General features: G+C 44.6%; 1 pseudogene across 1 annotated transcript; it reads left to right on the forward strand.

The window, feature by feature from the left end:
- The first annotated feature begins 211 nt into the window (after positions 1 to 211).
- On the forward strand, positions 212 to 9,895 carry LOC311149210 (tripartite motif-containing protein 16-like; annotated as a pseudogene). Its single transcript has 6 exons — positions 212 to 859; positions 1,319 to 1,414; positions 8,123 to 8,356; positions 8,473 to 8,632; positions 8,758 to 8,817; positions 9,054 to 9,895. The product of its transcript is annotated as a tripartite motif-containing protein 16-like (transcript).
- The last annotated feature ends 281 nt before the right edge of the window (positions 9,896 to 10,176 follow it).

Consider the following 10,176-nt stretch of genomic DNA (forward strand, 5'->3'; position numbering starts at 1 on the left):
TCACATTTTAAGATTCATTATTTCATTTGTTCCATGTTAAGGACTCTAACCTAGGAACAAAACTATTTGTCTCCCTCTTCCTGTTGCATGCAGTTCCTCTCTCTCTTCCTCCATTCCTCTAACCTATCCCTCCCTCCTTTTAACCCCACCCCTCTGGCAGACCCAGGAAGTTTCTCCCCCTCACACAAACTATTTTAGGAGAAAACGAAACTGGTCTGACTCTCTGTGTCGTCTGTCTGTGTGAGAGTGAACAACCGTCCAAATGGCTCAGCAAGGAGTTCTGCTCGACCAGGACCAGTTCTGTTGTTCTGTCTGTCTGGATCTACTGAAGGTGCCGGTCACCATCCACTGTGGACACAGTTACTGTAGAAGCTGTATTGAGGGCTGCTGGGATCAGGATGTTCTGAAAGGGGTCTATAGCTGTCCTCAGTGCAGACAGACTTTCACTCCAAGACCTACTCTGAGGAAAAATAACATGTTGGCTGAAGTTGTGGAGAAACTGAAGAAGACAGGACTCCAGGCTGCTCCCCCTCCTGCTCTGTGCTATGCTGGACCTGGAGATGTGGCGTGTGATTTCTGCACTGGGACCAGAAAGCAGAAAGCCCTCATGTCCTGTCTGGCGTGTCTGGCCTCTTACTGTGAGACTCACCTCCAACCTCACTATGAATTTCCTGGTTTCAAGAAGCACAAGCTGGTCAAAGCCACCGCACAACTACAGGAGAAGATCTGCTCTGATCATGACAAACTGCTGGATGTTTACTGTCGTACCGATCAGCAGTGTATCTGTTATCTGTGTACAATGGATGAACATAAAGGCCATGATACAGTGTCAGCTGCAGCAGAGAGGACTGAGAAACAGGTAAGACCAGAACTACTTGTTGGTGACTGTCTGATAAACAAAGAATTAAAGATACAGTAGGAAATGAGGCTGTTTGAATATGAGATCATTCAAATGATATCGATCCTCAGCAGAACAAATATGAACACAAACCTTGATTATATAGATATGTTAACCCAGATTCTCCAAATGTATCACCATTTTCTAAAGTCAAACACCATTGTAATTTGTTATCAAACATCATCATCATTCATTATCAAACACCATTATCATTCGTTATCAAACACCCAATCAGCTCCCCTGTTTTGTGCACTGTTAAAACTATAATCATTCACATAACAACATAATAATATAATTTCACACAGACTCTTCCTCAACATATTAATCCCTATCTTCTATGTGCCCTATGTCCCATTACTATACTATTGATCTACTGGACAAATAAAGCTTGATAGCTCATTGAAGAGTGATTCTCCACAGAGGCAGCTGGGGATGAGTCAGCAGAAGGTCCAGCAGAGATTCCAGGAGAGAGAGAAGGAGCTGAAGGAGCTCCAACAGGCTGTGGATTCTCTCAAGGTGAGGATTGTTGAACAGAGGAGACACACAATTTCACTTCTCTCTTCCAGTCAGAGAGAGACAGAGAGAGGGAGAGGGGACTCTCTCCAATCCCACTGACCTCACTGTTGGGAACATGCTGTCTGGACTCTGTTCAGATAATATACTGCTTAATGTAACCGATGGGATATGAACCAGGTCTACCGTGGGAGAAAGCAACAGCTTGACCGTTACACCAAGACGACATTCCCTATTGGGCTGAGGGCCGACACTGATTTTGTAGTTGAAGGCGGGGCTACCTCATCACATAACCATGAGTAACCATGACCGACTCATGTCCCCTATACATTAACATGGAGCTCTCTCTCTCTCTCAATTCAATTGAATTTAAAGGGCTTTATTGGCATGGGAAACATATGTTTACATTGCCACAGCAAGTGAAATAGATATAAACAAAAGTGAAATAAACCACCAGAAATTAACAGTAAACATTACACTCACAAAAGTTTCAAAGGAATAAAAACGTTCAAATGTTATAATTCAAGTGCAAACAGAGTGAGCCATGCGCCATACTGAGTTCTTGAGGTGAAATGGAAATGAATGAGGGAAAGTTAAGTGAGGTAGAAGGTGTGGTGATGAGCTCAGAACCAGAGCCTGGTATCAATGTACATGATAAAGAAGAATCTGGTGCAGTAGGAGATACATTGTTGTAGAAAGTGGATCCATACCTTTTGGCAGATCCATTTGTAGTTTCAGGGTGGGTGGGAAAGGAGTTGGGTGCAGTTGAATCAGTGGTCAAGGTAACCTGTAGTGGACTTGTGATATTTGTTTGTGTTTCTTCTGACCAGAGGGAGTGGGCGCTCCGTGTCACGCAACTTGGGTCAAGATCTGTTTCTTGCTTTGCTCTTAGTAACAGGACACCATTGAAAGGAGTGATTTCTGGGGTAGCGTTAAGTGTGGAGGTCGAGCAATTGAAGATGAAGATTCCTGGTGTTTGTGATGCCCGCCGTTTTGTGCAACACAGACCCGGTGGTGAGCGTGGTGAAACAGAGGAGTCACTGTCAGTCCTTTTGAGTTTTGAGTCTTTACCCGATAAAGTCATGGTAGGATATATCAGTTATCCTGTTAGAGTCATTGTGCCGAATCCACTGCGCTCTTTCAGGTTGTAGATCTGTGCCAGCACAGAGGGATAGGTCAACGAGTGATATCTGCTTCAGTAAAGTTAGCTTCTTGCCGTTCATAGCAATGGTTATCAACTGTACAGCAGAAATTGAATGAAATTGAATGTAAATCACAGAAAATAGATGTTGTGGTGGCAGCTGCAGAGAAGTATTTGGGCATACAAGATTAGACTTCAAAAGAGTTACAGGGTGTGTTGAGTGGTGGTGTCCCGTCCTCGCAGGCCGTTGGCATGGTGCAGGAGCAGATAGGGTCAAAGTAGTGGAATGGGTAGTGGGTATTTAATGAGTGTAGGGTTAGTTGGAAGGGTGTTTTTTTAAATTATTATAATTTCCCCTTTTCCCATTTTGTGTCACAAAGTATAATGGATTTATATTATAGTCCAGTTGGGGGCGGTAATGCAACATATTGGATGCCAACCGCCGTTAAACTCCAAAGAAGAAGAACCGTTACATTATGTCTATGTACAGTATTGTAACGATGTTCATGTCTCTCTCATTCATTAACTTTTACGGTAGTTGGTTGTGTTGGTCTCTGGTTATGAATAGGGTGCTGACAGACAATTGTTGATGGATATTTATAGAGCTCTGATCAGGACGACAATTGATTACTGGTGTACAGTTTATGGAACAGAGGTAAAGACTTGGCTTCAGAAGCTGGACAGAATCCAGTATATAGCTTTAAGGATATGTATTGGTGCATTTAAATCAACATCTGTATGTGCCTTACTAGTGGAGGCAGGTGAGATGCCTTTGGATATACAGCGTATAAAATGGTCATTATCTTATTGGGTTGAAAGGCTGTGAGGTTGAGCATCCCACTGCTACTGTTCTAGATGACTGTTGGGAATATACTAGTAGACAAGGCAGTGGTTTTGGTTGGACAGTTGGAAAGATTGCTGATGAGAGTGGTTTGAGGGAGTTGGAGGTTGGCCCTTTTGTGGTGATAGGGGATGTTCCTCCATGGTTACTCCCAGACCCTGTTGTTGATCTAACCTTGGTAGAGAAAAGGAAAGATTGGTCAGAAGTCAGTGATATGGATAAACTGGTTGACAATTACATTGGTAAAAGTTTTTATACTTTTTTTACTGCTTTTCACAGATGGATCCAAGGACCCAGATAGTGGTTTCACAGGAGCAGGCATTTACGTTCCTGAATTTGATGTGCAGAAGACTAACAGATGAACTGTCAGTATATTCAGTTGAACTGTTGGTGATAATAGTTGCCCTCCAGTGGGTGGAGGACGTACAACCTGGTAGAATTATAGTATGCTCAGATTCTCTGTCTGTATTGAATAGTTTATCATCTGGTAAATATAATAGGAGTTACCTGCTATTGGAGGTATTAATGTTATGATGGAGGATTGAGAGAATGGGTGTAGTAATGAGATTCTGCTGGGTCCCAGCACATTCGGGTGTGGAAGGGAATGAAATTGTAGACCAGTTAGCTAAAAGAGCTTTGAAACAAGATATAATTGATATTAATGTTCCACTGGGTAGAGGTGAGGCCAAATGTAAGATCAGAGCCATTTTGATAGATGTGTGGCAGAAGAGATGGTACTCTGAGCACAAGGGCTGGCATTTATATGAATAGTTTACAGTTTTAATGAAACGTCGATGGACCAAGATTCAAAGGTCAGATTAGGAAGGAAGAGGTGGTGTTTACTCAATTGCACTTAGGACATTGTACATTGATCTCGTCATTACATCTGGTTGGCAAGCATGGGAATGGTTTGAGTCTGGGGGTATGGTAGATGAAACGGTGGAGCATGTGTTGTTATATTGTTGTAAGTATGTTGAAGAGAGGGAAGATTGAAGTGTAGGGTCATTGAGGTTGGAAGGGATTTTGGGGATGGGGGAGGGTCTATTAGAAGTTAGTATGGCTCTTCTTTATTTTCTCAGAAGTACTGAGTTAGGTAGGAGGATTTAGAAATGTTGGAAACCGTGATTGACCACACACTCCAGCACACTAGGTGGCGGCATGCACCTTTAACGTTGGTTTGTGGACCGCCATTATATAATAGAAGAAGAAGTTGCTTGTGTGAGAGTTTTGTGGTTCGTGAGGAGGGCTACTATTCTTTTTTCTTTTGGTTCTTGCGTATTTTCTGAATTTATTTTCTCATGGTGGAGAAAATAAATTCAGAAAGGGTTTGTTTATTGGTTTCCACTGTTTATCGTTTAGAGTTGAGGGGGGAGTAGGGGTAGTTTGTTAGGGCGGCGTGATGGCCTCAACCGAGTGGAGAAGAAACCCTGTCGCTTCGGGTGTGTTCCGGAGAAAGGTGTGGAGGACGATTTGCTCATGGTCGGCGAACAGGTTGGAGCGGAACATCTGCACTCTGCATCCAGAATGAACAAGGCGGTGGTTGTGTTAATGAAAAAGGTTTGTCTTGTTGCGAGTGGGATTTTTGTGAGGGGTGTGTTGGTGCAGATTTCGCCTCTTTCGATAAGAGTTGTGGTGGCTAATCTGCCTCCGTTTATTACGTACGAACAGACCGCAAGTAGTTGGTTAGTTTTGGTAAATTTGCAAGTGGTTTTCGTGTGCTCTCGGCTGGGTGCCAAGCGGAATCCGTTAAACATGTCAAAGACAAGTGTTTGTTTCTTAACAAACTTCAAGGTTACACAGGGGAGGGGTGGAACACAGGGTTTGCTAGCACAGATAGTTTTCGGTGTTTCTAGTGTGGGGATCATCAGTTATAGGCTACAAGCAGCAATATGATTGATAGGTAGGACAGGTATTGAACCCCGGCCAAATAATCCCTACTCAGATGCGCTAACCTCAACCCTAGTAAACATGCATGATAAAAACCTTCTATATAAAATTCTCATATTGGGAGTAAATATCCTCTGAATAGAATAGAAAAAACACTGCATCTTCCAGCCCAACAATAAATTACATAATGAAACCGTCATATTTACCTCAACATGCCCCTCGCTTGCGTGAGAAGGCAGAGTGCTCGATGCTAATTGATGAATTTGACAATTAATGTACTAGGAAAATACGTTTTTGTCGACCAGAGGTGACTGAATTAATGTTCAGGCTTATTGATAATCATTATAGTAATGAAGTATAATTTCAAAACATGACCATAAAAACTGGTAATAATAAACATGAATCATCATTATATTACTTCACAGTAATGCTTTTTCAGTCCTTCCTCTTGCGTTAGCAGTGTGGAAAGGGACAGTAAAAAGCTCAGGCAGGAGTTTTCCTGTGAGGTGGAGTGGTGGTGTATCCAGGGAGGGAACTAAACTAATCTTCTGAAATGTCATTCATGGTCTTATGCTGCCATCTATTGGAATTATTAAGCAACTGCAGTAGTACTGAATGAAGTGTTTTTCCTTACTAATCCGTACTAAAATAGTGATTACTCAGAATTGCAAAATAAATGGCGGGGGTACCAGGAGGGAGGAGAGTAATTTTTTTTTACATTTTAGTCATTTAGCAGATGCTCTTAACCAGAGCGACTTACAGTTAGTGAGTGCATACATTTTCATACTGTCCCCCCATGGGAAACGATCCCACAACCCTGGCGTTGCAAGCGCCATGCTCTACCAACTGAGCTACACGGTAGTAGAGCAGTGCCAAGTGGTGGTGCGCAGGCCGTGGAGAAAGCGGTGGTGGGGAGGGTTGCAGCTGGGTTACATGAGCTGAGGCAGGTTTCTGTAGTAACAGAGACTCCGGTGGGCAAAGGCTTGGTGGGCTCATCCCAGGAAATATTACATTTACATTTACATTTACGTCATTTAGCAGACGCTCTTATCCAGAGCGACTTACAAATTGGTGCATTCACCCTATAGCCAGTGGGATAACCACTTTACAATATGTTTTTTATTTTTTTATTTTTTTTTTATTAATTTTTTAGGGGGGGGGGGGGGGGGGTAGAAGGATTACTTTATCCTATCCCAGGTATTCCTTAAAGAGGTGGGGTTTCAAATGTCTCCGGAAGGTGGTGAGTGACTCCGCTGTCCTGGCGTCGTGAGGGAGCTTGTTCCACCATTTGGGTGCCAGAGCAGCGAATAGCTTTGACTGGGCTGAGCGGGAACTGTGCTTCCGTAGAGGTAGGGGGGCTAGCAGGCCAGAGGTGGATGAACGTAGTGCCCTCGTTTGGGTGTAGGATCAGAGCCTGAAGGTAAGGAGGTGCAGTTCCCCTCACAGCTCTGTTGGCAAGCACCATGGTTTTGTAGTAGATGCGAGCTTCAACTGGAAGCCTGTGGAGTGTGCGGAGGAGCGGGGTGACATGAGAGAACTTGGAAAGGTTGAACACCAGACAAGCTGCAGCGTTCTGGATAAGTTGTAGGGGTTTAATGGCACAGGCAGGGAGCCCAGCCAACAGCGAGTTGCAGTAATCCAGACTGGAGATGACAAGTGCCTGGATTAGGACCTGTGCCGCTTTCTGTGTAAGGTAGGGTCGTACTCTGCGAATGTTGTAAAGCATGAACCTGCAGGATCGGGTCACAGCTTTGATGTTAGCAGAGAATGACAGGGTGTTGTCCAGGGTCACGCCAAGGTTCTTTGCACTCTGGGAAGAGGACACAATGGAGTTGTCAACCGTGATGGCGAGATCATGGAACGGGCAGTCCTTCCCCGGGAGGAAGAGCAGCTCCGTCTTGCCGAGGTTCAGCTTGAGGTGGGGATCCGACATCCACACTGATATGTCTGCCAGACATGCAGAGATGTGATTTGCCACCTGGTTATCAGAAGGGGGAAAGGAGAAAATTAATTTTGTGTCGTCTGCATAGCAATGATAGGAGAGACTCTACAGCAGGGGTCTTTGATTTCTATGCTGCAGTATTGAGGGCTGGAGCAGCCTGAGGAGGGGCCACCACCGTTTCCACCACTGCAAGTGACAGCAGAGACTGGGGACTGGCAGGAGAGTCCGGAGGACTTACTGACTTTTAACACTCTGAGCCTGGGGGAGTTTGAGGAGGTGGGGGGTAAGGTGCTGTACACCCTCAGTGTCAAGGTTAGACACATCAGGAGCTTAGCGGGAGTGAAGGGGCATCAGTGGCAGGGGGTTGTGGGGGCTGAGAGCATGGCAGGGTATAGGTGGAGGGTGCTCTATAAGCTCCCAGTGCTGGAAAGGTCAGGGGTCCTCCAGTGGAGGGTATTACATGGAGCCCTGGACACCAATAGCTGGTTGGCTCGGGTTGACCTGGGAGTTGGGGAGGGGTGTCCGTTTTCTGCAATGACAGACTGTTCATCATGTTTTTTCTGTGTTGCCAGGGTAATGCCATTACTGTTGACACCTTAGGGTTGAGTTTGAGTTGTACAAAATGATCAACAGTGTGGAGATGTTTCAGGAGGTATGGGGGCTCAGGGGGGCTGTCTGTACGGCTGGAGAGGAGGGGTTGGATGGACAGTTGGAATGTGGTGCTGGATGGTGTATTGTACTGTGGTGTTGGGTACTGGATAATGTGATTGTGTGGAGGTTGTGGTGGCACGCAATGTGCTTTTAGGAGGGGGGGGGGGGGGGGGGTGTTAGTGTAATGAGGATGGCTCATTTAAAGTAAGAAAAGTCAGTCTCTCTCTCTCTCTCTCTCTCTCTTAACAGCGCTCTGCACAGGCAGAAGTGGTGGACAGTGATAAGATCTTTACTGAGCTGATCCGCTCCATTGAGAGAAGGCGCTCTGAGGTGAAGGAGCTGATCAGAGCCCAAGAGAAGGTTCAAGTGAGTCAAGCTGAAGGAATCCTGGAGCAACTGGAGCAGGAGATAGCTGAGCTGAGGAAGAGAAGCACTGAGCTGGAGCAGCTCTCACACACAGAGGATCACATCCATTTCCTCCAGGTAACTAAACTGCCTTGATACATGTGATATGAAATTAAAACTCTCAATCATTTGGTTCTGCGCTCTCTCTCTCTCTCTCTCTCTCTCTCTCTCTCTCTCTCTCTCTCTCTCTCCAGAGTTATCAGTCTATCTCCGGTACCAGTGTATCTTCAGACTTACCCAGCATCGTTGTCCGTCCTCTTCAGTACTTTGGAGATGTGAGTAAGACTGTGTCTGAACTGAGAGAGAAACTAGAAGACTTCCTTAAAGGAGAATGGACCAAGATCTCCACTACAGGTGTGTTGAAAATAATAAGAACATCAACTTTAGACCATTGAAAGTTCCCTACTAGTCATATACATGTGGAAAATGGTGTGACGATAACATTCCCTCTCTCTGTGAATGTGTTTGTGTGTCTGTAGTGAATATAGTGGATGTTGTACTGCCTCCAGAGCCCAAGACCAGAGAACAGTTCTTACAATGTGAGTATCTTTATTCAGAAGTAACTAACAGTCTCTTTTTACTGACATTCCTAACAATCCCTCTAGAAATATATAGCAATAGTAGATCTAATCAAAGACTGGGTATCTATCTGACTCCTCACATTTCTCTGATTTGATCTCTGCTGTGCTCTAATCAAAGACAGGGTAGATACAGTATCTGACTTAACTTATTGTTTTAACTCCCCTCATTGGTCTCTGCTCTGCTCTTCTCCCAGATTCCTGTCAGCTCACACTGGACCCAAACACAGCACACACAGACCTCTCTCTGTCTGAAGGGAACAGAAAGGTGACCTATACAGGCCAAGTCCAACCATATCCTGTTCATCCAGACAGATTCACCAACTACTTGATGGTTCTGTGTAGAGAGGGTCTGTCTGGACGCTGTTACTGGGAGGTGGAGTGGAGTGGGGGGATGTTGTTACAGTAGTCTCATATAAAGACATCAGCAGAAAAGAGACAGATGGTGCATTTGGAGAGAATGACAAGTCCTGGAGTTTACACTACTATAGTGGTGGTTATTGGTTCAGACACAATAGTGTTAGGACTAAAGTATCAGGCCCTCAGTCCTCCAGAGTAGGAGTGGACCTGGATCACAAGGCAGGTACTCTGTCCTTCTACAGTGTCTCTGACACAATGACCCTCCTCCACAGAGTCCAGACCACATTCACTCAGCCCCTCTATCCTGGGTTTTGGCTCTCTGGTACTGCTGAGCTGGTTAAACTGTAGTAGGGTCCACATAGATACTAGTCATGCTGGTGTAGTCTATAGCTGAGCTGGTTAAACTGTAGTAGGGTCCACATAGATACTAGTCATGCTGGTGTAGTCTATAGCTGAGCTGGTTAAACTGTAGTGGGGTCCACATAGATACTAGTCATGCTGGTGTAGTCTATAGCTGAGCTGGTTAAACTGTAGTAGGGTCCACATAGATACTAGTCATGCTGGTGTAGTATATAGCTGAGCTGGTTAAACTGTAGTAGGGTCCACATAGATACTAGTCATGCTGGTGGTGATGGTCCCCAGATGTGATGATTCATTCTGCTCTGTTTTTATGTACAATGATTTGATCTTCAGAAGATGTTATGAATTACAATTCAATGCATTCATATTTGTGCAATGTTTTAATCTTGTACATTCACATTAATCATGATGTATGCTGTTAATGTATATTGTTTGGCATTCAGAACCATTGATATGTTTTCTCAATTGGTTCTCTGTCTCAATGTAATTTCCCTCAGTATCATTGAACAGCTTGTAGTCTCAGCCCTAATTGATGTGTTCTCTGTCACCTAAAGCTGCATGGAAAATGGTCCAGGAACAAACTGACAATTCCCAAGGACA

Source organism: Coregonus lavaretus (genome assembly GCF_964263955.1).
Source record: "Coregonus lavaretus genome assembly, chromosome: 21".
NCBI lineage: Eukaryota > Metazoa > Chordata > Actinopteri > Salmoniformes > Salmonidae > Coregonus > Coregonus lavaretus.